The following is a 27,779-nucleotide window of genomic DNA, read 5'->3' as shown; positions in this document are numbered from 1 at the left end:
ATCTGTGTATTGCCGGGTTATACTCTGGTTTCTCTTTAGAATAACTAAATCTTTTGCATTTTATTAAAGATTTCTGTGGAGTGGAACAACCATGAGTTTTGGTGAATTTTTTGATGCCTGGCTAATGCCGGGCCTCCTTGGTGAAAAATAGCTTGAGATACTTTGATTTGGAAAGGCAAGCAGATGGCTTTAATGTTGTTGTTGTTGGTGGTGGTAAACGTGGCCTTGAAAACTATTTGATAGTCTTGATCCACCTATGCATATATTAGCCCCCAATTCCATGGCCGTGCGTCTTATATTGTTCTGATGAAGCAGATTGTTACGTGTGCCTGCTGATTTCTGCCCCCCATGCAGCTGCACAGACATGCAAATTAGGGTGTCTTGGAGTCACCATGAGTTGAACAGCATCTGTGTTTTGCCGGGTTATACTCTGGTTTCTCTTTAGAATTATTAAATCTTTTGCATTTTATTAAAGATTTCTGTGGAGGGGAACAACCATGAGTTTTGGTGAATTTTTTGATGCCTGGCTAATGCCGGGCCTCCTTGGTGAAAAATAGCTTGAGATGCTTTGATTTGGAAAGGCAAGCAGACGGCTTTAATGTTGTTGTTGTTGGTGGTGGTAAACATGGCCTTGAGAACTATTTGATAGTCTTGATCCACCTATGCATATATTACCCCCCAATTCCATGGCCGTGCGTCTTATATTGTTTTGATGAAGCTGATTGTTACACGTCCCTGCTGATTCCCGCCCCATGCTGATTCCGGCCCCCATGCAGCTGCACAGACATGCAAATTAGGGTGTCTTGGAGTCACCATAAGTTGAACAGCTTCTGTGTTCTGCTGGGCCGTGCGTCTTATATTGTTCTGATGAAGTCGATTGTTACGTGTGCCTGCCAATTCCCACACCCATGCAGCTGCACAGGCCTGCAAATTAGGGTGTCTTGGAGTCACCATGAGTTGAACTGCATCTGTGTTCTGCTGGGCCGTGCGTCTTATATTGTTCTGATGAAGCCGATTGTTACGTGTGCCTGCTGATTCCCGCCCCCATGCAGCTGCACAGACATGCAAATTAGGGTGTCTTGGAGTCACCATGAGTTGAACAGCATCTGTGTATTGCCGGGTTATACTCTGGTTTCTCTTTAGAATAACTAAATCTTTTGCATTTTATTAAAGATTTCTGTGGAGTGGAACAACCATGAGTTTTTGTGAATTTTTTGATGCCTGGCTAATGCCGGGCCTCCTTGGTGAAAAATAGCTTGAGATACTTTGATTTGGAAAGGCAAGCAGACGGCTTTAATGTTGTTGTTTTTGTCAGTGGTAAACGTGGCCTTGAAAACGATTTGATAGTCTTGATCCACCTATGCATATATTAGCCCCCAATTCCATGGCCGTGCGTCTTATATTGTTCTGATGAAGCTGATTGTTACGCGTCCCTGCTGATTCCCGCCCCCATGCAGCTGCACAGACATGCAAATTATGGTGTCTTGGAGTCACCATGAGTTGAACAGCATCTGTGTTTTGCCGGGCCGTGCGTCTTATATTGTTCTGATGAAGCCGATTGTTACGTGTGCCTGCTGATTCCTGCCCCCATGCAGCTGCACAGACATGCAAATTATGGTGTCTTGGAGTCACCATGAGTTGAACAGCATCTGTGTTTTGCCGGGTTATACTCTGGTTTCTCTTTAGAATTACTAAATCTTTTGCATTTTATTAAAGATTTCTGTGGAGGGGAACAACCATAAGTTTTGGTGAATTTTTTGATGCCTGGCTAATGCCGGGCCTCCTTGGTGAAAAATAGCTTGAGATACTTTGATTTGGAAAGGCAAGCAGACGGCTTTAATGTTGTTGTTGTTGGTGGTGGTAAACGTGGCCTTGAAAACTATTTGATAGTCTTGATCCACCTATGCATATATTAGCCCCCAATTCCATGGCCATGCGTCTTATATTGTTCTGATGAAGCCGATAGTTACGCGTCCCTGCTGATTCCCGCCCCATGCAGCTGCACAGACATGCAAATTAGGGTGTCTTGGAGTCACCATAAGTTGAACAGCTTCTGTGTTCTGCTGGGCCGTGCGTCTTATATTGTTCTGATGAAGCCGATTCTTACGTGTGCCTGCTGATTCCTGCCCCCATGCAGCTGCACAGACATGCAAATTAGGGTGTCTTGGAGTCACCATGAGTTGAACAGCATCTGTGTTTTGCCGGGTTATACTCTGGTTTCTCTTTAGAATTACTAAATCTTTTGCATTTTATTAAAGATTTCTGTGGAGGGGAACAACCATAAGTTTTGGTGAATTTTTTGATGCCTGGCTAATGCCGGGCCTCCTTGGTGAAAAATAGCTTGAGATACTTTGATTTGGAAAGGCAAGCAGACGGCTTTAATGTTGTTGTTGTTGGTGGTGGTAAACATGGCCTTGAGAACTATTTGATAGTCTTGATCCACCTATGCATATATTACCCCCAATTCCATGGCCGTGCGTCTTATATTGTTTTGATGAAGCTGATTGTTACACGTCCCTGCTGATTCCCGCCCCATGCTGATTCCCGCCCCCATGCAGCTGCACAGACATGCAAATTAGGGTGTCTTGGAGTCACCATGAGTTGAACAGCTTCTGTGTTCTGCTGGGCCGTGCGTCTTATATTGTTCTGATGAAGACGATTGTTACATGTGCCTGCTGATTCCTGCCCCCATGCAGCTGCACAGACATGCAAATTAGGGTGTCTTGGAGTCACCATAAGTTGAACAGCTTCTGTGTTCTGCTGGGCCGTGCGTCTTATATTGTTCTGATGAAGCCGATTGTTACGTGTGCCTGCTGATTCCCGCCCCCATGCAGCTGCACAGACATGCAAATTAGGGTGTCTTGGAGTCACCATGAGTTGAACAGCATCTGTGTATTGCCGGGTTATACTCTGGTTTCTCTTTAGAATAACTAAATCTTTTGCATTTTATTAAAGATTTCTGTGGAGTGGAACAACCATGAGTTTTTGTGAATTTTTTGATGCCTGGCTAATGCCGGGCCTCCTTGGTGAAAAATAGCTTGAGATACTTTGATTTGGAAAGGCAAGCAGACGGCTTTAATGTTGTTGTTGTTGTTGGTGGTGGTAAACGTGGCCTTGAAAACTATTTGATAGTCTTGATCCACCTATGCATATATTAGCCCCCAATTCCATGGCCGTGCGTCTTATATTGTTCTGATGAAGCCGATAGTTACGCGTCCCTGCTGATTCCCGCCCCATGCAGCTGCACAGACATGCAAATTAGGGTGTCTTGGAGTCACCATAAGTTGAACAGCTTCTGTGTTCTGCTGGGCCGTGGCGTCTTATATTGTTCTGATGAAGCCGATTGTTATGCGTCCCTGCTGATTCCCGCCCCATGCTGATTCCCGCTCTGCTGATTCCCGCCCCCATGCAGCTGCACAGACATGCAAATTAGGGTGTCTTGGAGTCACCATGAGTTGAACAGCATCTGTGTTTTGCCGGATTATACTCTGGTTTCTCTTTAGAATTACTAATTCTTTTGCATTTTATTAAAGATTTCTGTGGAGTGGAACAACCATGAGTTTTGGTGAATTTTTTGATGCCTGGCTAATGCCGGGCCTCCTAGGTGAAAAATAGCTTGAGATACTTTGATTTGGAAAGGCAAGCAGACGGCTTTAATGTTGTTGTTGTTGTTGTTGTTGGTGGTGGTAAACGTGGCCTTGAAAACTATTTGATAGTCTTGATCCACCTATGCATATATTAGCCACCAATTCCATGGCCGTGCGTCTTATATTGTTCTGATTAAGCTGATTGTTACGCATCCCTGCTGATTCCTGCCCCCATGCAGCTGCACAGACATGCAAATTAGGGTGTCTTGGAGTCACCATAAGTTGAACAGCTTCTGTGTTCTGCTGGGCCGTGGCGTCTTATATTGTTCTGATGAAGCCGATTGTTACGTGTGCCTGCTGATTCCCGCCCCCATGCAGCTGCACAGACATGCAAATTATGGTGTCTTGGAGTCACCATGAGTTGAACAGCATCTGTGTTTTGCCAGGTTATACTCTGGTTTCTCTTTAGAATTACTAAATCTTTTGCATTTTATTAAAGATTTCTGTGGAGGCGAACAACCATGAGTTTTGGTGAATTTTTTGATGCCTGGCTAATGCCGGGCCTCCTTGGTGAAAAATAGCTTGATATACTTTGATTTGGAAAGGCAAGCAGACGGCTTTAATGTTGTTGTTGTTGGTGGTGGTAAACGTGGCCTTGAAAACTATTTGATAGTCTTGATCCACCTATGCATATATTAGCCCCCAATTCCATGGCCGTGCGTCTTATATTGTTCTGATGAAGCCGATTGTTACGTGTGCCCGCTGATTCCTGCCCCCATGCAGCTGCACAGACCTGCAAATTAGGGTGTCTTGGAGTCACCATGAGTTGAACAGCATCTGTGTTTTGCCGGGTTATACTCTGGTTTCTCTTTAGAATTACTAAATCTTTTGCATTTTATTAAAGATTTCTGTGGAGGGGAACAACCATAAGTTTTGGTGAATTTTTTGATGCCTGGCTAATGCCGGGCCTCCTTGGTGAAAAATAGCTTGAGATACTTTGATTTGGAAAGGCAAGCAGACGGCTTTAATGTTGTTGTTGTTGGTGGTGGTAAACGTGGCCTTGAAAACTATTTGATAGTCTTGATCCACCTATGCATATATTAGCCCCCAATTCCATGGCCGTGCGTCTTATATTGTTCTGATGAAGCCGATAGTTACGCGTCCCTGCTGATTCCCGCCCCATGCAGCTGCACAGACATGCAAATTAGGGTGTCTTGGAGTCACCATAAGTTGAACAGCTTCTGTGTTCTGCTGGGCCGTGCGTCTTATATTGTTCTGATGAAGCCGATTCTTACGTGTGCCTGCTGATTCCTGCCCCCATGCAGCTGCACAGACATGCAAATTAGGGTGTCTTGGAGTCACCATGAGTTGAACAGCATCTGTGTTTTGCCGGGTTATACTCTGGTTTCTCTTTAGAATTACTAAATCTTTTGCATTTTATTAAAGATTTCTGTGGAGGGGAACAACCATAAGTTTTGGTGAATTTTTTGATGCCTGGCTAATGCCGGGCCTCCTTGGTGAAAAATAGCTTGAGATACTTTGATTTGGAAATGCAAGCAGACGGCTTTAATGTTGTTGTTGTTGGTGGTGGTAAACGTGGCCTTGAAAACTATTTGATAGTCTTGATCCACCTATGCATATATTAGCCCCCAATTCCATGGCCGTGCGTCTTATATTGTTCTGATGAAGCCGATAGTTACGCGTCCCTGCTGATTCCCGCCCCATGCAGCTGCACAGACATGCAAATTAGGGTGTCTTGGAGTCACCATAAGTTGAACAGCTTCTGTGTTCTGCTGGGCCGTGGCGTCTTATATTGTTCTGATGAAGCCGATTGTTATGCGTCCCTGCTGATTCCCGCCCCATGCTGATTCCCGCTCTGCTGATTCCCGCCCCCATGCAGCTGCACAGACATGCAAATTAGGGTGTCTTGGAGTCACCATGAGTTGAACAGCATCTGTGTTTTGCCGGATTATACTCTGGTTTCTCTTTAGAATTACTAATTCTTTTGCATTTTATTAAAGATTTCTGTGGAGTGGAACAACCATGAGTTTTGGTGAATTTTTTGATGCCTGGCTAATGCCGGGCCTCCTTGGTGAAAAATAGCTTGAGATACTTTGATTTGGAAAGGCAAGCAGACGGCTTTAATGTTGTTGTTGTTGTTGTTGTTGGTGGTGGTAAACGTGGCCTTGAAAACTATTTGATAGTCTTGATCCACCTATGCATATATTAGCCACCAATTCCATGGCCGTGCGTCTTATATTGTTCTGATTAAGCTGATTGTTACGCATCCCTGCTGATTCCTGCCCCCATGCAGCTGCACAGACATGCAAATTAGGGTGTCTTGGAGTCACCATAAGTTGAACAGCTTCTGTGTTCTGCTGGGCCGTGGCGTCTTATATTGTTCTGATGAAGCCGATTGTTACGTGTGCCTGCTGATTCCCGCCCCCATGCAGCTGCACAGACATGCAAATTATGGTGTCTTGGAGTCACCATGAGTTGAACAGCATCTGTGTTTTGCCAGGTTATACTCTGGTTTCTCTTTAGAATTACTAAATCTTTTGCATTTTATTAAAGATTTCTGTGGAGGCGAACAACCATGAGTTTTGGTGAATTTTTTGATGCCTGGCTAATGCCGGGCCTCCTTGGTGAAAAATAGCTTGATATACTTTGATTTGGAAAGGCAAGCAGACGGCTTTAATGTTGTTGTTGTTGGTGGTGGTAAACGTGGCCTTGAAAACTATTTGATAGTCTTGATCCACCTATGCATATATTAGCCCCCAATTCCATGGCCGTGCGTCTTATATTGTTCTGATGAAGCCGATTGTTACGTGTGCCCGCTGATTCCTGCCCCCATGCAGCTGCACAGACCTGCAAATTAGGGTGTCTTGGAGTCACCATGAGTTGAACAGCATCTGTGTTTTGCCGGGTTATACTCTGGTTTCTCTTTAGAATTACTAAATCTTTTGCATTTTATTAAAGATTTCTGTGGAGGGGAACAACCATAAGTTTTGGTGAATTTTTTGATGCCTGGCTAATGCCGGGCCTCCTTGGTGAAAAATAGCTTGAGATACTTTGATTTGGAAAGGCAAGCAGACGGCTTTAATGTTGTTGTTGTTGGTGGTGGTAAACGTGGCCTTGAAAACTATTTGATAGTCTTGATCCACCTATGCATATATTAGCCCCCAATTCCATGGCCGTGCGTCTTATATTGTTCTGATGAAGCCGATAGTTACGCGTCCCTGCTGATTCCCGCCCCATGCAGCTGCACAGACATGCAAATTAGGGTGTCTTGGAGTCACCATAAGTTGAACAGCTTCTGTGTTCTGCTGGGCCGTGCGTCTTATATTGTTCTGATGAAGCCGATTCTTACGTGTGCCTGCTGATTCCTGCCCCCATGCAGCTGCACAGACATGCAAATTAGGGTGTCTTGGAGTCACCATGAGTTGAACAGCATCTGTGTTTTGCCGGGTTATACTCTGGTTTCTCTTTAGAATTACTAAATCTTTTGCATTTTATTAAAGATTTCTGTGGAGGGGAACAACCATAAGTTTTGGTGAATTTTTTGATGCCTGGCTAATGCCGGGCCTCCTTGGTGAAAAATAGCTTGAGATACTTTGATTTGGAAATGCAAGCAGACGGCTTTAATGTTGTTGTTGTTGGTGGTGGTAAACGTGGCCTTGAAAACTATTTGATAGTCTTGATCCACCTATGCATATATTAGCCCCCAATTCCATGGCCGTGCGTCTTATATTGTTCTGATGAAGCCGATAGTTACGCGTCCCTGCTGATTCCCGCCCCATGCAGCTGCACAGACATGCAAATTAGGGTGTCTTGGAGTCACCATAAGTTGAACAGCTTCTGTGTTCTGCTGGGCCGTGGCGTCTTATATTGTTCTGATGAAGCCGATTGTTATGCGTCCCTGCTGATTCCCGCCCCATGCTGATTCCCGCTCTGCTGATTCCCGCCCCCATGCAGCTGCACAGACATGCAAATTAGGGTGTCTTGGAGTCACCATGAGTTGAACAGCTTCTGTGTTCTGCTGGGCCGTGCGTCTTATATTGATCTGATGAAGCCGATTGGTACGTGTGCCTGCTGATTCCTGCCCCCATGCAGCTGCACAGACATGCAAATTAGGGTGTCTTGGAGTCACCATGAGTTGAACAGCATCTGTGTTTTGCCGGATTATACTCTGGTTTCTCTTTAGAATTACTAATTCTTTTGAATTTTATTAAAGATTTCTGTGGAGGGGAACAACCATGAGTTTTGGTGAATTTTTTGATGCCTGGCTAATGCCGGGCCTCCTAGGTGAAAAATAGCTTGAGATACTTTGATTTGGAAAGGCAAGCAGACGGCTTTAATGTTGTTGTTGTTGTCAGTGGTAAACGTGGCCTTGAAAACGATTTGATAGTCTTGATCCACCTATGCATATATTAGCCCCCAATTCCATGGCCGTGCGTCTTATATTGTTCTGATGAAGCTGATTGTTACGCGTCCCTGCTGATTCCCGCCCCCATGCAGCTGCACAGACATGCAAATTAGGGTGTCTTGGAGTCACCATAAGTTGAACAGCTTCTGTGTTCTGCTGGGCCGTGGGGTCTTATATTGTTCTGATGAAGCCGATTGTTACGTGTGCCTGCTGATTCCCGCCCCCATGCAGCTGCACAGACATGCAAATTAGGGTGTCTTGGAGTCACCATGAGTTGAACAGCATCTGTGTTTTGCCGGGCCGTGCGTCTTATATTGTTCTGATGAAGCCGATTCTTACGTGTGCCTGCTGATTCCTGCCCCCATGCAGCTGCACAGACATGCAAATTAGGGTGTCTTGGAGTCACCATGAGTTGAACAGCATCTGTGTTTTGCCGGGTTATACTCTGGTTTCTCTTTAGAATTACTAAATCTTTTGCATTTTATTAAAGATTTCTGTGGAGGGGAACAACCATAAGTTTTGGTGAATTTTTTGATGCCTGGCTAATGCCGGGCCTCCTTGGTGAAAAATAGCTTGAGATACTTTGATTTGGAAAGGCAAGCAGACGGCTTTAATGTTGTTGTTGTTGGTGGTGGTAAACGTGGCCTTGAAAACTATTTGATAGTCTTGATCCACCTATGCATATATTAGCCCCCAATTCCATGGCCATGCGTCTTATATTGTTCTGATGAAGCCGATAGTTACGCGTCCCTGCTGATTCCCGCCCCATGCAGCTGCACAGACATGCAAATTAGGGTGTCTTGGAGTCACCATAAGTTGAACAGCTTCTGTGTTCTGCTGGGCCGTGCGTCTTATATTGTTCTGATGAAGCCGATTCTTACGTGTGCCTGCTGATTCCTGCCCCCATGCAGCTGCACAGACATGCAAATTAGGGTGTCTTGGAGTCACCATGAGTTGAACAGCATCTGTGTTTTGCCGGGTTATACTCTGGTTTCTCTTTAGAATTACTAAATCTTTTGCATTTTATTAAAGATTTCTGTGGAGGGGAACAACCATAAGTTTTGGTGAATTTTTTGATGCCTGGCTAATGCCGGGCCTCCTTGGTGAAAAATAGCTTGAGATACTTTGATTTGGAAAGGCAAGCAGACGGCTTTAATGTTGTTGTTTTTGTCGGTGGTAAACGTGGCCTTGAAAACGATTTGATAGTCTTGATCCACCTATGCATATATTAGCCCCCAATTCCATTGCCGTGCGTCTTATATTGTTCTGATGAAGTTGATTGTTACGCGTCCCTGCTGATTCCCGCCCCCATGCAGCTGCACAGACATGCAAATTAGGGTGTCTTGGAGTCACCATATGTTGAACAGCTTCTGTGTTCTGCTGGGCCGTGCGTCTTATATTGTTCTGATGAAGCCGATAGTTACGCGTCCCTGCTGATTCCCGCACCATGCAGCTGCACAGACATACAAATTAGGGTGTCTTGGAGTCACCATAAGTTGAACAGCTTCTGTGTTCTCCTGGGCCGTGGCGTCTTATATTGGTCTGATGAAGCTGATTGTTACGCGTCCCTGCTGATACCCGCCCCCTGCTGATTCCCGCCCCCATGCAGCTGCACAGACATGCAAATTAGGGTGTCTTGGAGTCACCATGAGTTGAACAGCTTCTGTGTTCTGCTGGGCCGTGCGTCTTATATTGTTCTGATGAAGCCGATTGTTACATGTGCCTGCTGATTCCTGCCCCCATGCAGCTGCACAGACATGCAAATTAGGGTGTCTTGGAGTCACCATGAGTTGAACAGCATCTGTGTTTTGCCGGGTTATACTCTGGTTTCTCTTTAGAATTACTAAATCTTTTGCATTTTATTAAAGATTTCTGTGGAGGGGAACAACCATGAGTTTTGGTGAATTTTTTGATGCCTGGCTAATGCCGGGCCTCCTTGGTGAAAATAGCTTGAGATACTTTGATTTGGAAAGGCAAGCAGACGGCTTTAATGTTGTTGTTGTTGTTGGTGGTGGTAAACGTGGCCTTAAACTATTTGATAGTCTTGATCCACCTATGCATATATTAGCCCCCCAATTCCATGGCCGTGCATCTTATATTGTTCTGATGAAGCTGATTGTTATGCGTCCCTGCTGATTCCCGCCCCATGCAGCTGCACAGACATGCAAATTAGGGTGTCTTGGAGTCACCATAAGTTGAACAGCTTCTGTGTTCTGCTGGGCCGTGCGTCTTATATTGTTCTGATGAAGCCGATTGTTACGTGTGCCTGCTGATTCCCGCCCCCATGCAGCTGCACAGACATGCAAATTAGGGTGTCTTGGAGTCACCATGAGTTGAACAGCATCTGTGTATTGCCGGGTTATACTCTGGTTTCTCTTTAGAATAACTAAATCTTTTGCATTTTATTAAAGATTTCTGTGGAGTGGAACAACCATGAGTTTTTGTGAATTTTTTGATGCCTGGCTAATGCTGGGCCTCCTTGGTGAAAAATAGCTTGAGATACTTTGATTTGGAAAGGCAAGCAGACGGCTTTAATGTTGTTGTTTTTGTCGGTGGTAAACGTGGCCTTGAAAACGATTTGATAGTCTTGATCCACCTATGCATATATTAGCCCCCAATTCCATGGCCGTGCGTCTTATATTGTTCTGATGAAGATGATTGTTACGTGTCCCTGTTGATTCCCGCCCCATGCTGATTCCCGCCCTGCTGATTCCCGCCCCCATGCAGCTGCACAGACATGCAAATTAGGGTGTCTTGGAGTCACCATGAGTTGAACAGCTTCTGTGTTCTGCTGGGCCGTGCGTCTTATATTGTTCTGATGAAGCCGATTGTTACGTGTGCCTGCTGATTCCTGCCCCCATGCAGCTGCACAGACATGCAAATTAGGGTGTCTTGGAGTCACCATGAGTTGAACAGCATCTGTGTATTGCCGGGTTATACTCTGGTTTCTCTTTAGAATAACTAAATCTTTTGCATTTTATTAAAGATTTCTGTGGAGTGGAACAACCATGAGTTTTGGTGAATTTTTTGATGCCTGGCTAATGCCGGGCCTCCTTGGTGAAAAATAGCTTGAGATACTTTGATTTGGAAAGGCAAGCAGATGGCTTTAATGTTGTTGTTGTTGGTGGTGGTAAACGTGGCCTTGAAAACTATTTGATAGTCTTGATCCACCTATGCATATATTAGCCCCCAATTCCATGGCCGTGCGTCTTATATTGTTCTGATGAAGCAGATTGTTACGTGTGCCTGCTGATTTCTGCCCCCCATGCAGCTGCACAGACATGCAAATTAGGGTGTCTTGGAGTCACCATGAGTTGAACAGCATCTGTGTTTTGCCGGGTTATACTCTGGTTTCTCTTTAGAATTATTAAATCTTTTGCATTTTATTAAAGATTTCTGTGGAGGGGAACAACCATGAGTTTTGGTGAATTTTTTGATGCCTGGCTAATGCCGGGCCTCCTTGGTGAAAAATAGCTTGAGATGCTTTGATTTGGAAAGGCAAGCAGACGGCTTTAATGTTGTTGTTGTTGGTGGTGGTAAACATGGCCTTGAGAACTATTTGATAGTCTTGATCCACCTATGCATATATTACCCCCCAATTCCATGGCCGTGCGTCTTATATTGTTTTGATGAAGCTGATTGTTACACGTCCCTGCTGATTCCCGCCCCATGCTGATTCCCGCCCCCATGCAGCTGCACAGACATGCAAATTAGGGTGTCTTGGAGTCACCATAAGTTGAACAGCTTCTGTGTTCTGCTGGGCCGTGCGTCTTATATTGTTCTGATGAAGCCGATTATTACGTGTGCCTGCTGATTCCCGCCCCCATGCAGCTGCACAGACATGCAAATTAGGGTGTCTTGGAGTCACCATAAGTTGAACAGCATCTGTGTTCTGCTGGGCCGTGCGTCTTATATTGTTCTGATGAAGCCGATTGTTACGTGTGCCTGCTGATTCCCTCCCCCATGCAGCTGCACAGACATGCAAATTAGGGTGTCTTGGAGTCACCATGAGTTGAACAGCATCTGTGTATTGCCGGGTTATACTCTGGTTTCTCTTTAGAATAACTAAATCTTTTGCATTTTATTAAAGATTTCTGTGGAGTGGAACAACCATGAGTTTTTGTGAATTTTTTGATGCCTGGCTAATGCCGGGCCTCCTTGGTGAAAAATAGCTTGAGATACTTTGATTTGGAAAGGCAAGCAGACGGCTTTAATGTTGTTGTTTTTGTCAGTGGTAAACGTGGCCTTGAAAACGATTTGATAGTCTTGATCCACCTATGCATATATTAGCCCCCAATTCCATGGCCGTGCGTCTTATATTGTTCTGATGAAGCTGATTGTTACGCGTCCCTGCTGATTCCCGCCCCCATGCAGCTGCACAGACATGCAAATTAGGGTGTCTTGGAGTCACCATGAGTTGAACAGCATCTGTGTTTTGCCGGGCCGTGCGTCTTATATTGTTCTGATGAAGCCGATTCTTACGTGTGCCTGCTGATTCCTGCCCCAATCAGCTGATCAGACATGCAAATTAGGGTGTCTTGGAGTCACCATGAGTTGAACAGCTTCTGTGTTCTGCCGGGCCGTGCGTCTTATATTGTTCTGATGAAGCCGATTGTTACGCATGCATTCTGATTCCCGCCCCCATGCAGCTGCACAGACATGCATATTAGGGTGTCTTGGAGTCACCATGAGTTGAACAGCATCTGTGTTCTGTCGGGCCGTGCGTCTTATATTGTTCCGATAAAGCCGATTGTTACGTGTGCCTGTTGATTCCCGCCCCCATGCAACTGCACAGACATGCAAATTAGGGTGTCTTGGAGTCACCATGAGTTGAACAGCATCTGTGTTCTGCCGGGCCGTGCGTCTTATATTGTTCTGATGAAGCTGATTGTTACGTGTGCCTGCTGATTCCCGCCCCCATGCAGCTGCACAGACATGCAAATTAGGGTGTCTTGGAGTCACCATGAGTTGAACAGCATCTATGTTCTGCCGGGCCGTGCGTCTTATATTGTTCTGATGAAGCTGATTGTTATGTGTGCCTGCTGATTCCCGCCCCCATGCAGCTGCACAGAAATGCAAATTAGGCTGTCTTGGAGTCACCATAAGTTGAACAGCATCTGTGTTTTGCCGGGTTATACTCTGGTTTCTCTTTAGAATGATTAAATGTTTTGCATTTTATTAAAGATTTTTGTGGCGGGGAACTACCATGAGTTTTGGTGAATTTTTTTATGCCTGCCTAACGCCGGGCCTCCTTGATGAAAAATAGCTTGAGATACTTTGATTTGGAAAGGCAAGCAGACGGCTTTAATGTTGTTGTTGTTGGTGGTGGTGGTAAACGTGGCCTTGAAAACTATTTGATAGTATTGATCCACCTATGCGTGTATTTGCCCCCAATTCCATGGCCGTGCGTCTTATATTGTTCTGAAGAAGCCGATTGTTATGCATGCCTGCTGATTTCCGCACATATGCAGCTGCACAGTTGAACAGCATCTATGTTCTGCCGGGCCGTGCGTCTTATATTGTTCTGATGAAGCTGATTGTTACGTGTGCCTGCTAATTCCCGCCCCAATGCAGCTGCACAGAAATGCAAATTAGGCTGTCTTGGAGTCACCATGAGTTGAACAGCTTCTGTGTTCTGCTGGGCCGTGCTTCTTATATTGTTCTAACAAAGCCGATTGTTACGTGTGCCTGCTGATTTCCACCCCCATGCAGCTGCACAGACATGCAAATTAGGGTGTCTTGGAGTCACCATGAGTTGAACAGCATCTGTGTTTTGCCGGGTTATACTCTGGTTTCTCTTTAGAATTACTAAATCTTTTGCATTTTATTAAAGATTTCTGTGGAGGGTAACAACCATGAGTTTTGGTGAATTTTTTGATGCCTGGCTAATGCCGGGCCTCCTTGGTGAAAAATATCTTGAGATACTTTGATTTGGAAAGGCAAGCAGACGGCTTTAATGTTGTTGTTGTTGGTGGTGGTAAACGTGGCCTTGAAAACTATTTGATAGTCTTGATCCACCTATGCATATATTAGCCCCCAATTCCATGGCCGTGCGTCTTATATTGTTCTGATGAAGCCAATTGTTACGTGTGCCTACTGATTCCCGCCCCCATGCAGCTGCACAGACATGCAAATTAGGGTGTCTTGGAGTCACCATGAGTTGAACAGCATCTGTGTTTTTCCGGGTTATACTCTGGTTTCTCTTTAGATTTACTAAATCTTTTGCATTTTATTAAAGATTTCTGTGGAGGTGACCGACCATGAGTTTTGGTGAATTTTTTGATGCCTGGCTAATGCCGGGCCTCCTTGGTGAAAAATAGCTTGAGATCCTTTGATTTGGAAAGGCAAACAGACGGCATTAATGTTGTTGTTGTTGTTGGTGGTGGTAAACGTGGCCTTGAAAACTATTTTATAGTCTTGATCCACCTATGCATATATTAGCCCCCAATTCCATGGCCGTGCGTCTTATATTGTTCTGATGAAGCTGATTGTTACGCGTCCCTGCTGATTCCCGCCCCCATGCAGCTGCACAGACATGCAAATTAGGGTGTTGTGGAGTCACCATAAGTTGAAAAGCTTCTGTGTTCTGCTGGGCCTTGCGTCTTATATTGATCTGATAAAGCCGATTGTTACGTGTGCCTGCTGATTCCCACCCCCATGCAGCTGCACAGACATGCAAATTAGGGTGTCTTGGAGTCACCATGAGTTGAACAGCTTCTGTGTTCTGCTGGGCCATGCGTCCTATATTGATCTGATAAAGCCGATTGTTACGTGTGCCTGCTGATTCCCGCCCTTATGCAGCTGCACATGCAAATTAGGGTGTCTTGGAGTCACCATAAGTTGAACAGCGTCTGTGTTCTGCCGGGCTGTGCGTCTTATATTGTTATGATGAAGCTGATTGTTACGCGTGCCTGCTGATTCCCGCCCCCCATGCAGCTGCACAGACATGCAAATTAGGGTGTCTTGGAGTCACCATGAGTTGAACAGCATCTGTGTTCTGCTGGGCCGTGCGTCTTATATTGTTCTGATGAAGCCGATTGTTACGTGTCCCTGCTGATTTTCGCCCCCATGCAGCTGCACAGACATGCAAATTAGGGTGCCTTGGAGTCACCATGAGTTGAACAGCATCTCTGTTCTGCCGGGTTATACTCTGGTTTCTCTTTAGAATTACTAAATCTTTTGCATTTTATTAAAGATTTCTGTGGAGGTGAATGGCCATGAGTTTTGGTGAATTTTTTGATGCCTGGCTAATGCCGGTCCTCCTTGGTGAAAAATAGCTTGAGATCCTTTGATTTGGAAAGGCAAACAGACGGCTTTAATGTTGTTGTTGTTGTTGGTAAACGTGGCCTTGAAAACTATTTGATAGTCTTGATCCACCTATGCATATATTAGCCCCCAATTCCATGGCCGTGCGTCTTATATTGTTCTGATGAAGCTGATTGTTACGAGTCCCTGCTGATTCCCGCCCCCATGCAGCTGCACAGACATGCAAATTAGGGTGTCTTGGAGTCACCATGAGTTGAAAAGCATCTCTGTTTTGCTGGGTTATACTCTGGTTTCTCTTTAGAATTGCTAAATCTTTTGCATTTTATTAATGGTTTCTGTGGAGGGGAACAACCATGAGTTTTGGTCAATTTTTTGATGCCTGGCTAATGCCGGGCCTCCTTGGTGAAAAATAGCTTGAGATACTTTGGTTTGGAAAGGCAAGCAGACGGCTTTAATGTTGTTGTTGTTGGTGGTGGTAAACGTGGCCTTGAAAACTATTTGATAGTCTTGATCCACCTATGCATATATTAGCCCCCAATTCCATGACTGTGCGTCTTATATTGTTCTGATAAAGCTGATTGTTACGCGTCCCTGCTGATTCCCGCCCCATGCAGCAGCACAGACATGCAAATTAGGGTGTCTTGGAGTCACCATAAGTTGAACAGCTTCTGTGTTCTGCTGGGCCGTTCATCTTATATTGTTCTGATGAAGCCGATTGTTACGTGTGCCTGCTGATTCCCGCCCCCATGCAGCTGCACAGACATGCAAATTAGGGTGTCTTGGAGTCACCATGAGTTGAACAGCATCTGTGTTTTGCCGGGTTATACTCTGGTTTCTCTTTAGAATTACTAAATCTTTTGCATTTTATGAAAGATTTCTGTGGAGGTGAACGACCATGAGTTTTGGTGAACATTTTGATGCCTGGCATATGCCGGGCCTCCTTGGTGAAAAATATCTTGAGATACTTTGATTTGGAAAGGCAAGCAGACGGCTTTAATGTTGTTGTTGTTGGTGGTGGTAAACGTGGCCTTGAAAACTATTTGATAGTCTTGATCCACCTATGCATATATTAGCCCCCAATTCCATGGCTGTGCGTCTTATATTGTTCTGATGAAGCTGATTGTTATGCGTCCCTGCTGATTCCCGCCCCATGCTGATTCCCGCCCCATGCAGCAGCACAGACATGCAAATTAGGGTGTCTTGGAGTCACCATGAGTTGAACAGCTTCTGTGTTCTGCTGGCCCGTGCGTCTTATATTAATCTGATAAAGCCGATTGTTACGTGTGCCTGCTGATTCCCGCCCCCATGCAGCTGCACAGACATGCAAATTAGGGTGTCTTGGAGTCACCATGAGTTGAACAGCTTCTGTGTTCTGCTGGGCCGTGCGTCTTATATTGATCTGATAAAACCGATTGTTACGTGTGCCTGCTGATTCCTGCCCCCATGCAGCTGCACAGACATGCAAATTAGGGTGTCTTGGAGTCACCATGAGTTGAACAGCATCTGTGTTTTGCCGGGTTATACTCTGGTTTCTCTTTAGAATTACTAAATCTTTTGCATTTTATTAAAGATTTCTGTGGAGGGGAACAACCATAAGTTTTGGTGAATTTTTTGATGCCTGGCTAATGCCGGGCCTCCTTGGTGAAAAATAGCTTGAGATACTTTGATTTGGAAAGACAAGCAGACGGCTTTAATGTTGTTGTTGTTGGTGGTGGTGGTAAACGTGGCCTTGAAAACTATTTGATAGTCTTGATCCACCTATGCATATATTAGCCCCCAATTCCATGGCCGTGCGTCTTATATTGTTCTGATGAAGCTGATTGTTACGCGTCCCTGCTGATTCCCGCCCCATGCTGATTCCCGCCCCCATGCAGCTGCACAGACATGCAAATTAGGGTGTCTTGGAGTCACCATGAGTTGAACAGCTTCTGTGTTTTGCCGGGTTATACTCTGGTTTCTCTTTAGAATTACTAAATCTTTTGCATTTTATTAAAGATTTCTGTGGAGTGGAACAACCATGAGTTTTGGTGAATTTTTTGATGCCTGGCTAATGCCGGGCCTCCTTGGTGAAAAATAGCTTGAGATACTTTGATTTGGAAAGGCAAGCAGACGGCTTTAATGTTATTGTTGTTGGTGGTGGTAAACGTGGCCTTGAAAACTATTTGATAGTCTTGATCCACCTATGCATATATTAGCCACCAATTCCATGGCCGTGCGTCTTATATTGTTCTGATGAAGCTGATTGTTACGCGTCCCTGCTGATTCCCGCCCCCATGCAGCTGCACAGACATGCAAATTAGGGTGTCTTGGAGTCACCATAAGTTGAACAGCTTCTGTGTTCTGCTGGGCCGTGCGTCTTATATTGTTCTGATGAAGCCGATTGTTACGTGTGCCTGGCGATTCCCGCCCCCATGCAGCTGCACAGACATGCAAATTAGGGTGTCTTGGAGTCACCATGAGTTGAACAGCATCTGTGTTTTGCCGGGTTATACTCTGGTTTCTCTTTAGAATTACTAAATCTTTTGCATTTTATTAAAGATTTCTGTGGAGGGGAACAACCATGAGTTTTGGTGAATTTTTTGATGCCTGGCTAATGCCGGGCCTCCTTGGTGAAAAATAGCTTGAGATACTTTGATTTGGAAAGGCAAGTAGACGGCTTTAATGTTGTTGTTGTTGGTGGTGGTAAACGTGGCCTTGAAAACTATTTGATAGTCTTGATCCACCTATGCATATATTAGCCCCCAATTCCATGGCCGTGCGTCTTATATTGTTCTGATGAAGCAGATTGTTACGTGTGCCTGCTGATTTCTGCCCCCCATGCAGCTGCACAGACATGCAAATTAGGGTGTCTTGGAGTCACCATGAGTTGAACAGCATCTGTGTTTTGCCGGGTTATACTCTGGTTTCTCTTTAGAATTATTAAATCTTTTGCATTTTATTAAAGATTTCTGTGGAGGGGAACAACCATGAGTTTTGGTGAATTTTTTGATGCCTGGCTAATGCCGGGCCTCCTTGGTGAAAAATAGCTTGAGATGCTTTGATTTGGAAATGCAAGCAGACGGCTTTAATGTTGTTGTTGTTGGTGGTGGTGGTAAACGTGGCCTTGAGAACTATTTGATAGTCTTGATCCACCTATGCATATATTAGCCCCCAATTCCATGGCCGTGCGTCTTATATTGTTCTGATGAAGCTGATTGTTACGCGTCCCTGCTGATTCCGCCCCATGCTGATTCCCGCCCCCATGCAGCTGCACAGACATGCAAATTAGGGTGTCTTGGAGTCACCATGAGTTGAACAGCTTCTGTGTTCTGCTGGGCCGTGCGTCTTATACTGTTCTGATGAAGCCGATTGTTACATGTGCCTGCTGATTCCTGCCCCCATGCAGCTGCACAGACATGCAAATTAGGGTGTCTTGGAGTCACCATGAGTTGAACAGCATCTGTGTTTTGCCGGGTTATACTCTGGTTTCTCTTTAGAATTACTAAATCTTTTGCATTTTATTAAAGATTTCTGTGGAGGGGAACAACCATGAGTTTTGGTGAATTTTTTGATGCCTGGCTAATGCCGGCCTCCTTGGTGAAAAATAGCTTGAGATACTTTGATTTGGAAAGGCAAGCAGACGGCTTTAATGTTGTTGTTGTTGGTGGTGGTAAACGTGGTCTTGAAACTATTTGATAGTCTTGATCCACCTATGCATATATTAGCCCCCCAATTCCATGGCCGTGCGTCTTATATTGTTCTGATGAAGCTGATTGTTACGCGTCCCTGCTGATTCCCGCCCCATGCAGCTGCACAGACATGCAAATTAGGGTGTCTTGGAGTCACCATAAGTTGAACAGCTTCTGTGTTCTGCTGGGCCGTGCGTCTTATATTGTTCTGATGAAGCCGATTGTTACGTGTGCCTGCTGATTCCTGCCCCCATGCAGCTGCACAGACATGCAAATTAGGGTGTCTTGGAGTCACCATGAGTTGAACAGCATCTGTGTATTGCCGGGTTATACTCTGGTTTCTCTTTGGAATAACTAAATCTTTTGCATTTTATTAAAGATTTCTGTGGAGTGGAACAACCATGAGTTTTGGTGAATTTTTTGATGCCTGGCTAATGCCGGTCCTCCTTGGTGAAAAATAGCTTGAGATACTTTGATTTGGAAAGGCAAGCAGACGGCTTTAATGTTGTTGTTTTTGTCGGTGGTAAACGTGGCCTTGAAAACGATTTGATAGTCTTGATCCACCTATGCATATATTAGCCCCCAATTCCATGGCCGTGCGTCTTATATTGTTCTGATGAAGCTGATTGTTACGCATCCCTGCTGATTCCCGCCCCCATGCAGCTGCACAGACATGCAAATTAGGGTGTCTTGGAGTCACCATATGTTGAACAGCTTCTGTGTTCTGCTGGGCCGTGCGTCTTATATTGTTCTGATGAAGCCGATAGTTACGCGTCCCTGCTGATTCCCGCACCATGCAGCTGCACAGACATACAAATTAGGGTGTCTTGGAGTCACCATAAGTTGAACAGCTTCTGTGTTCTCCTGGGCCGTGGCGTCTTATATTGTTCTGATGAAGCTGATTGTTACGCGTCCCTGCTGATTCCCGCCCCATGCTGATACCCGCCCCCATGCAGCTGCACAGACATGCAAATTAGGGTGTCTTGGAGTCACCATGAGTTGAACAGCTTCTGTGTTCTGCTGGGCCATGCGTCTTATATTGTTCTGATGAAGCCGATTGTTACATGTGCCTGCTGATTCCTGCCCCCATGCAGCTGCACAGATTTGCAAATTAGGGTGTCTTGGAGTCACCATGAGTTGAACAGCATCTGTGTATTGCCGGGTTATACTCTGGTTTCTCTTTAGAATAACTAAATCTTTTGCATTTTATTAAAGATTTCTGTGGAGTGGAACAAGCATGAGTTTTTGTGAATTTTTTTGATGCCTGGCTAATGCCGGGCCTCCTTGGTGAAAAATAGCTTGAGATACTTTGATTTGGAAAGGCAAGCAGACGGCTTTAATGTTGTTGTTTTTGTCGGTGGTAAACGTGGCCTTGAAAACGATTTGATAGTCTTGATCCACCTATGCATATATTAGCCCCCAATTCCATGGCCGTGCGTCTTATATTGTTCTGATGAAGCTGATTGTTACGCGTCCCTGTTGATTCCCGCCCCATGCTGATTCCCGCCCTGCTGATTCCCGCCCCCATGCAGCTGCACAGACATGCAAATTAGGGTGTCTTGGAGTCACCATGAGTTGAACAGCTTCTGTGTTCTGCTGGGCCGTGCGTCTTATATTGTTCTGATGAAGCCGATTGTTACGTGTGCCTGCTGATTCCTGCCCCCATGCAGCTGCACAGACATGCAAATTAGGGTGTCTTGGAGTCACCATGAGTTGAACAGCATCTGTGTTTTGCCGGGTTATACTCTGGTTTCTCTTTAGAATTACTAAATCTTTTGCATTTTATTAAAGATTTCTGTGGAGGGGAACAACCATGAGTTTTGGTGAATTTATTGATGCCTGGCTAATGCCGGGCCTCCTTGGTGAAAATAGCTTGAGATACTTTGATTTGGAAAGGCAAGCAGACGGCTTTAATGTTGTTGTTCTTGGTGGTGGTAAACGTGGCCTTGAAAACTATTTGATAGTCTTGATCCACCTATGCATATATTAGCCCCCAATTCCATGGCCGTGCGTCTTATATTGTTCTGATGAAGCTGATTGTTACGCGTCCCTGCTGATTCCCGCCCCATGCTGATTCCTGCCCCCATGCAGCTGCACAGACATGCAAATTAGGGTGTCTTGGAGTCACCATAAGTTGAACAGCTTCTGTGTTCTGCTAGGCCGTGCGTCTTATATTTTTCTGATGAAGCCGATTGTTACGTGTGCCCGCTGATTCCCACCCCCATGCAGCAGCACAGACATGCAAATTAGGGTGTCTTGGAGTCACCATGAGTTGAACAGCATCTGTGTATTGCCGGGTTATACTCTGGTTTCTCTTTAGAATTACTAAATCTTTTGCATTTTATTAAAGATTTCTGTGGAGTGGAACAACCATGAGTTTTGGTGAATTTTTTGATGCCTGGCTAATGCCGGGCCCCCTTGTTGAAAAATAGCTTGAGATACTTTGATTTGGAAAGGCAAGCAGACGGCTTTAATGTTGTTGGTGTTGGTGGTGGTAAACGTGGCCTTGAAAACTATTTGATAGTCTTGATCCACCTATGCATATATTAGCCACCAATTCCATGGCCGTGCGTCTTATATTGTTCTGATGAAGCTGATTGTTACGCGTCCCTGCTGATTCCCGCCCCATGCAGCTGCACAGACATGCAAATTAGGGTGTCTTGGAGTCACCATAAGTTGAACAGCTTCTGTGTTCTGCTGGGCCGTGCGTCTTATATTGTTCTGATGAAGCCGATTCTTACATGTGCCTGCTGATTCCTGCCCCCATGCAGCTGCACAGACATGCAAATTAGGGTGTCTTGGAGTCACCATGAGTTGAACAGCATCTGTGTTTTGCCGGGTTATACTCTGGTTTCTCTTTAGAATTACTAAATCTTTTGCATTTTATTAAAGATTTCTGTGGAGGGGAACAACCATAAGTTTTGGTGAATTTTTTGATGCCTGGCTAATGCCGGGCCTCCTTGGTGAAAAATAGCTTGAGATACTTTGATTTGGAATGGCAAGCAGACGGCTTTAATGTTGTTGTTGTTGTTGGTGGTGGTGGTGGTAAATGTGGCCTTGAAAACTATTTGATAGTCTTGATCCACCTATGCATATATTAGCCCCCAATTCCATGGCCGTGCGTCTTATATTGTTCTGATGAAGCCGATAGTTACGCGTCCCTGCTGATTCCCGCCCCATGCAGCTGCACAGACATGCAAATTAGGGTGTCTTGGAGTCACCATAAGTTGAACAGCTTCTGTGTTCTGCTGGGGCCGTGCGTCTTATATTGTTCTGATGAAGCCGATTGTTACGTGTGCCTGCTGATTTCTGCCCCCATGCAGCTGCACAGACATGCAAATTAGGGTGTCTTGGAGTCACCATGAGTTGAACAGCATCTGTGTATTGCCGGGTTATACTCTGGTTTCTCTTTGGAATAACTAAATCTTTTGCATTTTATTAAAGATTTCTGTGGAGTGGAACAACCATGAGTTTTGGTGAATTTTTTGATGCCTGGCTAATGCCGGTCCTCCTTGGTGAAAAATAGCTTGAGATACTTTGATTTGGAAAGGCAAGCAGACGGCTTTAATGTTGTTGTTTTTGTCGGTGGTAAACGTGGCCTTGAAAACGATTTGATAGTCTTGATCCACCTATGCATATATTAGCCCCCAATTCCATGGCCGTGCGTCTTATATTGTTCTGATGAAGCTGATTGTTACGCGTCCCTGCTGATTCCCGCCCCAATGCAGCTGCACAGACATGCAAATTAGGGTGTCTTGGAGTCACCATATGTTGAACAGCTTCTTTGTTCTGCTGGGCCGTGCGTCTTATATTGTTCAGATGAAGCCGATAGTTACGCGTCCCTGCTGATTCCCGCACCATGCAGCTGCACAGACATACAAATTAGGGTGTCTTGGAGTCACCATAAGTTGAACAGCTTCTGTGTTCTCCTGGGCCGTGGCGTCTTATATTGTTCTGATGAAGCTGATTGTTACGCGTCCCTGCTGATTCCCGCCCCATGCTGATACCCGCCCCCATGCAGCTGCACAGACATGCAAATTAGGGTGTCTTGGAGTCACCATGAGTTGAACAGCTTCTGTGTTCTGCTGGGCCGTGCGTCTTATATTGTTCTGATGAAGCCGATTGTTACATGTGCCTGCTGATTCCTGCCCCCATGCAGCTGCACAGACATGCAAATTAGGGTGTCTTGGAGTCACCATGAGTTGAACAGCATCTGTGTATTGCCGGGTTATACTCTGGTTTCTCTTTAGAATAACTAAATCTTTTGCATTTTATTAAAGATTTCTGTGGAGTGGAACAAGCATGAGTTTTTGTGAATTTTTTTGATGCCTGGCTAATGCCGGGCCTCCTTGGTGAAAAATAGCTTGAGATACTTTGATTTGGAAAGGCAAGCAGACGGCTTTAATGTTGTTGTTTTTGTCGGTGGTAAACGTGGCCTTGAAAACGATTTGATAGTCTTGATCCACCTATGCATATATTAGCCCCCAATTCCATGGCCGTGCGTCTTATATTGTTCTGATGAAGCTGATTGTTACGCGTCGCTGTTGATTCCCGCCCCATGCTGATTCCCGCCCTGCTGATTCCCGCCCCCATGCAGCTGCACAGACATGCAAATTAGGGTGTCTTGGAGTCACCATGAGTTGAACAGCTTCTGTGTTCTGCTGGGCCGTGCGTCTTATATTGTTCTGATGAAGCCGATTGTTACGTGTGCCTGCTGATTCCTGCCCCCATGCAGCTGCACAGACATGCAAATTAGGGTGTCTTGGAGTCACCATGAGTTGAACAGCATCTGTGTTTTGCCGGGTTATACTCTGGTTTCTCTTTAGAATTACTAAATCTTTTGCATTTTATTAAAGATTTCTGTGGAGGGGAACAACCATGAGTTTTGGTGAATTTATTGATGCCTGGCTAATGCCGGGCCTCCTTGGTGAAAAATAGCTTGAGATACTTTGATTTGGAAAGGCAAGCAGACGGCTTTAATGTTGTTGTTCTTGGTGGTGGTAAACGTGGCCTTGAAAACTATTTGATAGTCTTGATCCACCTATGCATATATTAGCCCCCAATTCCATGGCCGTGCGTCTTATATTGTTCTGATGAAGCTGATTGTTACGCGTCCCTGCTGATTCCCGCCCCATGCTGATTCCTGCCCCCATGCAGCTGCACAGACATGCAAATTAGGGTGTCTTGGAGTCACCATAAGTTGAACAGCTTCTGTGTTCTGCTAGGCCGTGCGTCTTATATTGGTCTGATGAAGCTGATTGTTACGTGTGCCCGCTGATTCCCGCCCCCATGCAGCTGCACAGACATGCAAATTAGGGTGTCTTGGAGTCACCATGAGTTGAACAGCATCTGTGTTTTGCTGGGTTATACTCTGGTTTCACTTTAGAATGACTAAATCTTTTGCATTTTATTAAAGATTTCTGTGGAGTGGAACAACCATGAGTTTTGGTGAATTTTTTGATGCCTGGCTAATGCCGGGCCCCCTTGTTGAAAAATAGCTTGAGATACTTTGATTTGGAAAGGCAAGCAGACGGCTTTAATGTTGTTGGTGTTGGTGGTGGTAAACGTGGCCTTGAAAACTATTTGATAGTCTTGATCCACCTATGCATATATTAGCCACCAATTCCATGGCCGTGCGTCTTATATTGTTCTGATGAAGCTGATTGTTACGCGTCCCTGCTGATTCCCGCCCCATGCAGCTGCACAGACATGCAAATTAGGGTGTCTTGGAGTCACCATAAGTTGAACAGCTTCTGTGTTCTGCTGGGCCGTGCGTCTTATATTGTTCTGATGAAGCCGATTCTTACATGTGCCTGCTGATTCCTGCCCCCATGCAGCTGCACAGACATGCAAATTAGGGTGTCTTGGAGTCACCATGAGTTGAACAGCATCTGTGTTTTGCCGGGTTATACTCTGGTTTCTCTTTAGAATTACTAAATCTTTTGCATTTTATTAAAGATTTCTGTGGAGGGGAACAACCATAAGTTTTGGTGAATTTTTTGATGCCTGGCTAATGCCGGGCCTCCTTGGTGAAAAATAGCTTGAGATACTTTGATTTGGAATGGCAAGCAGACGGCTTTAATGTTGTTGTTGTTGTTGTTGTTGGTGGTGGTGGTGGTAAATGTGGCCTTGAAAACTATTTGATAGTCTTGATCCACCTATGCATATATTAGCCCCCAATTCCATGGCCGTGCGTCTTATATTGTTCTGATGAAGCCGATAGTTACGCGTCCCTGCTGATTCCCGCCCATGCAGCTGCACAGACATGCAAATTAGGGTGTCTTGGAGTCACCATAAGTTAAACAGCTTCTGTGTTCTGCTGGGCCGTGCGTCTTATATTGTTCTGATGAAGCCGATTCTTACGTGTGCCTGCTGATTCCTGCCCCCATGCAGCTGCACAGACATGCAAATTAGGGTGTCTTGGAGTCACCATGAGTTGAACAGCATCTGTGTTTTGCCGGGTTATACTCTGGTTTCTCTTTAGAATTACTAAATCTTTTGCATTTTATTAAAGATTTCTGTGGAGGGGAACAACCATGAGTTTTGGTGAATTTTTTGATGCCTGGCTAATGCCGGCCTCCTTGGTGAAAAATAGCTTGAGATACTTTGATTTGGAAAGGCAAGCAGACGGCTTTAATGTTGTTGTTGTTGGTGGTGGTAAACGTGGTCTTAAACTATTTGATAGTCTTGATCCACCTATGCATATATTAGCCCCCCAATTCCATGGCCGTGCGTCTTATATTGTTCTGATGAAGCTGATTGTTACGCGTCCCTGCTGATTCCCGCCCCATGCAGCTGCACAGACATGCAAATTAGGGTGTCTTGGAGTCACCATAAGTTGAACAGCTTCTGTGTTCTGCTGGGCCGTGCGTCTTATATTGTTCTGATGAAGCCGATTGTTACGTGTGCCTGCTGATTCCTGCCCCCATGCAGCTGCACAGACATGCAAATTAGGGTGTCTTGGAGTCACCATGAGTTGAACAGCATCTGTGTATTGCCGGGTTATACTCTGGTTTCTCTTTGGAATAACTAAATCTTTTGCATTTTATTAAAGATTTCTGTGGAGTGGAACAACCATGAGTTTTGGTGAATTTTTTGATGCCTGGCTAATGCCGGTCCTCCTTGGTGAAAAATAGCTTGAGATACTTTGATTTGGAAAGGCAAGCAGACGGCTTTAATGTTGTTGTTTTTGTCGGTGGTAAACGTGGCCTTGAAAACGATTTGATAGTCTTGATCCACCTATGCATATATTAGCCCCCAATTCCATGGCCGTGCGTCTTATATTGTTCTGATGAAGCTGATTGTTACGCGTCCCTGCTGATTCCCGCCCCAATGCAGCTGCACAGACATGCAAATTAGGGTGTCTTGGAGTCACCATATGTTGAACAGCTTCTGTGTTCTGCTGGGCCGTGCGTCTTATATTGTTCAGATGAAGCCGATAGTTACGCGTCCCTGCTGATTCCCGCACCATGCAGCTGCACAGACATACAAATTAGGGTGTCTTGGAGTCACCATAAGTTGAACAGCTTCTGTGTTCTCCTGGGCCGTGGCGTCTTATATTGTTCTGATGAAGCTGATTGTTACGCGTCCCTGCTGATTCCCGCCCCATGCTGATACCCGCCCCCATGCAGCTGCACAGACATGCAAATTAGGGTGTCTTGGATTCACCATGAGTTGAACTGCATCTGTGTTCTGCTGGGCCGTGCGCCTTATATTGTTCAGATGAAGCCGATTGTTACATGTGCCTGCTGATTCCTGCCCCCATGCAGCTGCACAGACATGCAAATTAGGGTGTCTTGGAGTCACCATGAGTTGAACAGCATCTGTGTATTGCCGGGTTATACTCTGGTTTCTCTTTAGAATAACTAAATCTTTTGCATTTTATTAAAGATTTCTGTGGAGTGGAACAACCATGAGTTTTTGTGAATTTTTTTGATGCCTGGGTAATGCCGGGCCTCCTTGGTGAAAAATAGCTTGAGATACTTTGATTTGGAAAGGCAAGCAGACGGCTTTAATGTTGTTGTTTTTGTCGGTGGTAAACGTGGCCTTGAAAACGATTTGATAGTCTTGATCCACCTATGCATATATTAGCCCCCAATTCCATGGCCGTGCGTCTTATATTGTTCTGATGAAGCTGATTGTTACGCGTCCCTGTTGATTCCCGCCCCATGCTGATTCCCGCCCTGCTGATTCCCGCCCCCATGCAGCTGCACAGACATGCAAATTAGGGTGTCTTGGAGTCACCATGAGTTGAACAGCTTCTGTGTTCTGCTGGGCCGTGCGTCTTATATTGTTCTGATGAAGCCGATTGTTACGTGTCCCTGCTGATTCCCGCCCCATGCTGATTCCTGCCCTGCTGATTCCCGCCCCCATGCAGCTGCACAGACATGCAAATTAGGGTGTCTTGGAGTCACCATGAGTTGAACAGCATCTGTGTTTTTGCCGGGTTATACTCTGGTTTCTCTTTAGAATTATTAAATATTTTGCATTTTATTAAAGATTTCTGTGGAGGGGAACAACCATGAGTTTTGGTGAATTTTTTGATGCCTGGCTAATGCCGGGCCTCCTTGGTGAAAAATAGCTTGAGATGCTTTGATTTGGAAAGGCAAGCAGACGGCTTTAATGATGTTGTTGTTGGTGGTGGTAAACGTGGCCTTGAGAACTATTTGATAGTCTTGATCCACCTATGCATATATTAGCCCCCAATTCCATGGCCCGTGCGTCTTATATTGTTCTGATGAAGCTGATTGTTACGCGTCCCTGTTGATTCCCTCCCCATGCAGCTGCACAGACATGCAAATTAGGGTGTCTTGGAGTCACCATGAGTTGAAC

General features: G+C 45.2%; 47 non-coding genes across 47 annotated transcripts; all 47 read left to right on the top strand.

The window, feature by feature from the left end:
• Positions 1-19: 19 nt before the first annotated feature.
• Positions 20-134, top strand: LOC120941885. Its single transcript, XR_005749694.1, has one exon. It is a non-coding gene; the product is annotated as a U5 spliceosomal RNA (small nuclear RNA).
• Positions 135-425: 291 nt separating this feature from the next.
• Positions 426-540, top strand: LOC120941842. Its single transcript, XR_005749652.1, has one exon. It is a non-coding gene; the product is annotated as a U5 spliceosomal RNA (small nuclear RNA).
• Positions 541-1,123: 583 nt separating this feature from the next.
• Positions 1,124-1,238, top strand: LOC120941828. The gene has a single exon (XR_005749638.1). It is a non-coding gene; the product is annotated as a U5 spliceosomal RNA (small nuclear RNA).
• Positions 1,239-1,666: 428 nt separating this feature from the next.
• LOC120941969 lies at positions 1,667-1,781 on the top strand. Its single transcript, XR_005749776.1, has one exon. It is a non-coding gene; the product is annotated as a U5 spliceosomal RNA (small nuclear RNA).
• Positions 1,782-2,208: 427 nt separating this feature from the next.
• Positions 2,209-2,323, top strand: LOC120941968. Its single transcript, XR_005749775.1, has one exon. It is a non-coding gene; the product is annotated as a U5 spliceosomal RNA (small nuclear RNA).
• Positions 2,324-2,905: 582 nt separating this feature from the next.
• On the top strand, positions 2,906-3,020 carry LOC120941827. The gene has a single exon (XR_005749637.1). It is a non-coding gene; the product is annotated as a U5 spliceosomal RNA (small nuclear RNA).
• A 463-nt stretch (positions 3,021-3,483) lies between these two features.
• On the top strand, positions 3,484-3,598 carry LOC120941990. The gene has a single exon (XR_005749795.1). It is a non-coding gene; the product is annotated as a U5 spliceosomal RNA (small nuclear RNA).
• A 438-nt stretch (positions 3,599-4,036) lies between these two features.
• LOC120942007 lies at positions 4,037-4,151 on the top strand. Its single transcript, XR_005749811.1, has one exon. It is a non-coding gene; the product is annotated as a U5 spliceosomal RNA (small nuclear RNA).
• Positions 4,152-4,441: 290 nt separating this feature from the next.
• On the top strand, positions 4,442-4,556 carry LOC120941967. The gene has a single exon (XR_005749774.1). It is a non-coding gene; the product is annotated as a U5 spliceosomal RNA (small nuclear RNA).
• Positions 4,557-4,983: 427 nt separating this feature from the next.
• On the top strand, positions 4,984-5,098 carry LOC120941966. The gene has a single exon (XR_005749773.1). It is a non-coding gene; the product is annotated as a U5 spliceosomal RNA (small nuclear RNA).
• A 460-nt stretch (positions 5,099-5,558) lies between these two features.
• Positions 5,559-5,673, top strand: LOC120941988. Its single transcript, XR_005749794.1, has one exon. It is a non-coding gene; the product is annotated as a U5 spliceosomal RNA (small nuclear RNA).
• A 438-nt stretch (positions 5,674-6,111) lies between these two features.
• Positions 6,112-6,226, top strand: LOC120942006. Its single transcript, XR_005749810.1, has one exon. It is a non-coding gene; the product is annotated as a U5 spliceosomal RNA (small nuclear RNA).
• Positions 6,227-6,516: 290 nt separating this feature from the next.
• Positions 6,517-6,631, top strand: LOC120941965. Its single transcript, XR_005749772.1, has one exon. It is a non-coding gene; the product is annotated as a U5 spliceosomal RNA (small nuclear RNA).
• A 427-nt stretch (positions 6,632-7,058) lies between these two features.
• LOC120941964 lies at positions 7,059-7,173 on the top strand. Its single transcript, XR_005749771.1, has one exon. It is a non-coding gene; the product is annotated as a U5 spliceosomal RNA (small nuclear RNA).
• A 598-nt stretch (positions 7,174-7,771) lies between these two features.
• Positions 7,772-7,886, top strand: LOC120942038. The gene has a single exon (XR_005749840.1). It is a non-coding gene; the product is annotated as a U5 spliceosomal RNA (small nuclear RNA).
• Positions 7,887-8,453: 567 nt separating this feature from the next.
• LOC120941963 lies at positions 8,454-8,568 on the top strand. Its single transcript, XR_005749770.1, has one exon. It is a non-coding gene; the product is annotated as a U5 spliceosomal RNA (small nuclear RNA).
• A 427-nt stretch (positions 8,569-8,995) lies between these two features.
• Positions 8,996-9,110, top strand: LOC120941962. The gene has a single exon (XR_005749769.1). It is a non-coding gene; the product is annotated as a U5 spliceosomal RNA (small nuclear RNA).
• A 721-nt stretch (positions 9,111-9,831) lies between these two features.
• LOC120941862 lies at positions 9,832-9,946 on the top strand. Its single transcript, XR_005749671.1, has one exon. It is a non-coding gene; the product is annotated as a U5 spliceosomal RNA (small nuclear RNA).
• A 428-nt stretch (positions 9,947-10,374) lies between these two features.
• LOC120941879 lies at positions 10,375-10,489 on the top strand. Its single transcript, XR_005749688.1, has one exon. It is a non-coding gene; the product is annotated as a U5 spliceosomal RNA (small nuclear RNA).
• A 460-nt stretch (positions 10,490-10,949) lies between these two features.
• LOC120941884 lies at positions 10,950-11,064 on the top strand. The gene has a single exon (XR_005749693.1). It is a non-coding gene; the product is annotated as a U5 spliceosomal RNA (small nuclear RNA).
• Positions 11,065-11,355: 291 nt separating this feature from the next.
• LOC120941841 lies at positions 11,356-11,470 on the top strand. The gene has a single exon (XR_005749651.1). It is a non-coding gene; the product is annotated as a U5 spliceosomal RNA (small nuclear RNA).
• Positions 11,471-12,053: 583 nt separating this feature from the next.
• On the top strand, positions 12,054-12,168 carry LOC120941826. Its single transcript, XR_005749636.1, has one exon. It is a non-coding gene; the product is annotated as a U5 spliceosomal RNA (small nuclear RNA).
• A 979-nt stretch (positions 12,169-13,147) lies between these two features.
• LOC120942066 lies at positions 13,148-13,262 on the top strand. The gene has a single exon (XR_005749867.1). It is a non-coding gene; the product is annotated as a U5 spliceosomal RNA (small nuclear RNA).
• Positions 13,263-13,796: 534 nt separating this feature from the next.
• On the top strand, positions 13,797-13,911 carry LOC120941875. Its single transcript, XR_005749684.1, has one exon. It is a non-coding gene; the product is annotated as a U5 spliceosomal RNA (small nuclear RNA).
• Positions 13,912-14,201: 290 nt separating this feature from the next.
• Positions 14,202-14,316, top strand: LOC120942042. The gene has a single exon (XR_005749844.1). It is a non-coding gene; the product is annotated as a U5 spliceosomal RNA (small nuclear RNA).
• Positions 14,317-15,158: 842 nt separating this feature from the next.
• On the top strand, positions 15,159-15,273 carry LOC120942060. The gene has a single exon (XR_005749861.1). It is a non-coding gene; the product is annotated as a U5 spliceosomal RNA (small nuclear RNA).
• A 287-nt stretch (positions 15,274-15,560) lies between these two features.
• Positions 15,561-15,675, top strand: LOC120942044. The gene has a single exon (XR_005749846.1). It is a non-coding gene; the product is annotated as a U5 spliceosomal RNA (small nuclear RNA).
• Positions 15,676-16,102: 427 nt separating this feature from the next.
• Positions 16,103-16,216, top strand: LOC120942068. The gene has a single exon (XR_005749869.1). It is a non-coding gene; the product is annotated as a U5 spliceosomal RNA (small nuclear RNA).
• Positions 16,217-16,799: 583 nt separating this feature from the next.
• LOC120941961 lies at positions 16,800-16,914 on the top strand. Its single transcript, XR_005749768.1, has one exon. It is a non-coding gene; the product is annotated as a U5 spliceosomal RNA (small nuclear RNA).
• Positions 16,915-17,224: 310 nt separating this feature from the next.
• On the top strand, positions 17,225-17,339 carry LOC120941899. The gene has a single exon (XR_005749708.1). It is a non-coding gene; the product is annotated as a U5 spliceosomal RNA (small nuclear RNA).
• Positions 17,340-17,767: 428 nt separating this feature from the next.
• On the top strand, positions 17,768-17,882 carry LOC120941861. The gene has a single exon (XR_005749670.1). It is a non-coding gene; the product is annotated as a U5 spliceosomal RNA (small nuclear RNA).
• A 291-nt stretch (positions 17,883-18,173) lies between these two features.
• On the top strand, positions 18,174-18,288 carry LOC120941840. Its single transcript, XR_005749650.1, has one exon. It is a non-coding gene; the product is annotated as a U5 spliceosomal RNA (small nuclear RNA).
• A 447-nt stretch (positions 18,289-18,735) lies between these two features.
• LOC120941891 lies at positions 18,736-18,850 on the top strand. The gene has a single exon (XR_005749700.1). It is a non-coding gene; the product is annotated as a U5 spliceosomal RNA (small nuclear RNA).
• A 426-nt stretch (positions 18,851-19,276) lies between these two features.
• Positions 19,277-19,391, top strand: LOC120942010. Its single transcript, XR_005749814.1, has one exon. It is a non-coding gene; the product is annotated as a U5 spliceosomal RNA (small nuclear RNA).
• A 721-nt stretch (positions 19,392-20,112) lies between these two features.
• Positions 20,113-20,228, top strand: LOC120941887. Its single transcript, XR_005749696.1, has one exon. It is a non-coding gene; the product is annotated as a U5 spliceosomal RNA (small nuclear RNA).
• Positions 20,229-20,688: 460 nt separating this feature from the next.
• On the top strand, positions 20,689-20,803 carry LOC120941918. Its single transcript, XR_005749726.1, has one exon. It is a non-coding gene; the product is annotated as a U5 spliceosomal RNA (small nuclear RNA).
• Positions 20,804-21,247: 444 nt separating this feature from the next.
• On the top strand, positions 21,248-21,362 carry LOC120941898. Its single transcript, XR_005749707.1, has one exon. It is a non-coding gene; the product is annotated as a U5 spliceosomal RNA (small nuclear RNA).
• A 427-nt stretch (positions 21,363-21,789) lies between these two features.
• Positions 21,790-21,904, top strand: LOC120941960. Its single transcript, XR_005749767.1, has one exon. It is a non-coding gene; the product is annotated as a U5 spliceosomal RNA (small nuclear RNA).
• Positions 21,905-22,341: 437 nt separating this feature from the next.
• On the top strand, positions 22,342-22,456 carry LOC120942009. The gene has a single exon (XR_005749813.1). It is a non-coding gene; the product is annotated as a U5 spliceosomal RNA (small nuclear RNA).
• A 721-nt stretch (positions 22,457-23,177) lies between these two features.
• On the top strand, positions 23,178-23,293 carry LOC120941886. Its single transcript, XR_005749695.1, has one exon. It is a non-coding gene; the product is annotated as a U5 spliceosomal RNA (small nuclear RNA).
• Positions 23,294-23,753: 460 nt separating this feature from the next.
• Positions 23,754-23,868, top strand: LOC120941917. The gene has a single exon (XR_005749725.1). It is a non-coding gene; the product is annotated as a U5 spliceosomal RNA (small nuclear RNA).
• A 445-nt stretch (positions 23,869-24,313) lies between these two features.
• Positions 24,314-24,428, top strand: LOC120941791. The gene has a single exon (XR_005749604.1). It is a non-coding gene; the product is annotated as a U5 spliceosomal RNA (small nuclear RNA).
• A 427-nt stretch (positions 24,429-24,855) lies between these two features.
• Positions 24,856-24,970, top strand: LOC120941959. The gene has a single exon (XR_005749766.1). It is a non-coding gene; the product is annotated as a U5 spliceosomal RNA (small nuclear RNA).
• A 441-nt stretch (positions 24,971-25,411) lies between these two features.
• Positions 25,412-25,526, top strand: LOC120941890. The gene has a single exon (XR_005749699.1). It is a non-coding gene; the product is annotated as a U5 spliceosomal RNA (small nuclear RNA).
• A 425-nt stretch (positions 25,527-25,951) lies between these two features.
• Positions 25,952-26,066, top strand: LOC120942008. The gene has a single exon (XR_005749812.1). It is a non-coding gene; the product is annotated as a U5 spliceosomal RNA (small nuclear RNA).
• Positions 26,067-26,787: 721 nt separating this feature from the next.
• Positions 26,788-26,903, top strand: LOC120941873. Its single transcript, XR_005749682.1, has one exon. It is a non-coding gene; the product is annotated as a U5 spliceosomal RNA (small nuclear RNA).
• A 493-nt stretch (positions 26,904-27,396) lies between these two features.
• Positions 27,397-27,511, top strand: LOC120941976. The gene has a single exon (XR_005749782.1). It is a non-coding gene; the product is annotated as a U5 spliceosomal RNA (small nuclear RNA).
• Positions 27,512-27,779: the final 268 nt, after the last annotated feature.

The sequence above is a fragment of the Rana temporaria genome, chromosome 5, assembly GCF_905171775.1.
Source record: "Rana temporaria chromosome 5, aRanTem1.1, whole genome shotgun sequence".
In the NCBI taxonomy this organism is placed as follows: Eukaryota; Metazoa; Chordata; class Amphibia; order Anura; family Ranidae; genus Rana; species Rana temporaria.
The sequence above is the reverse complement of the archived record's forward strand: the minus strand, read 5'-3'. Positions and strand labels throughout refer to the sequence as shown.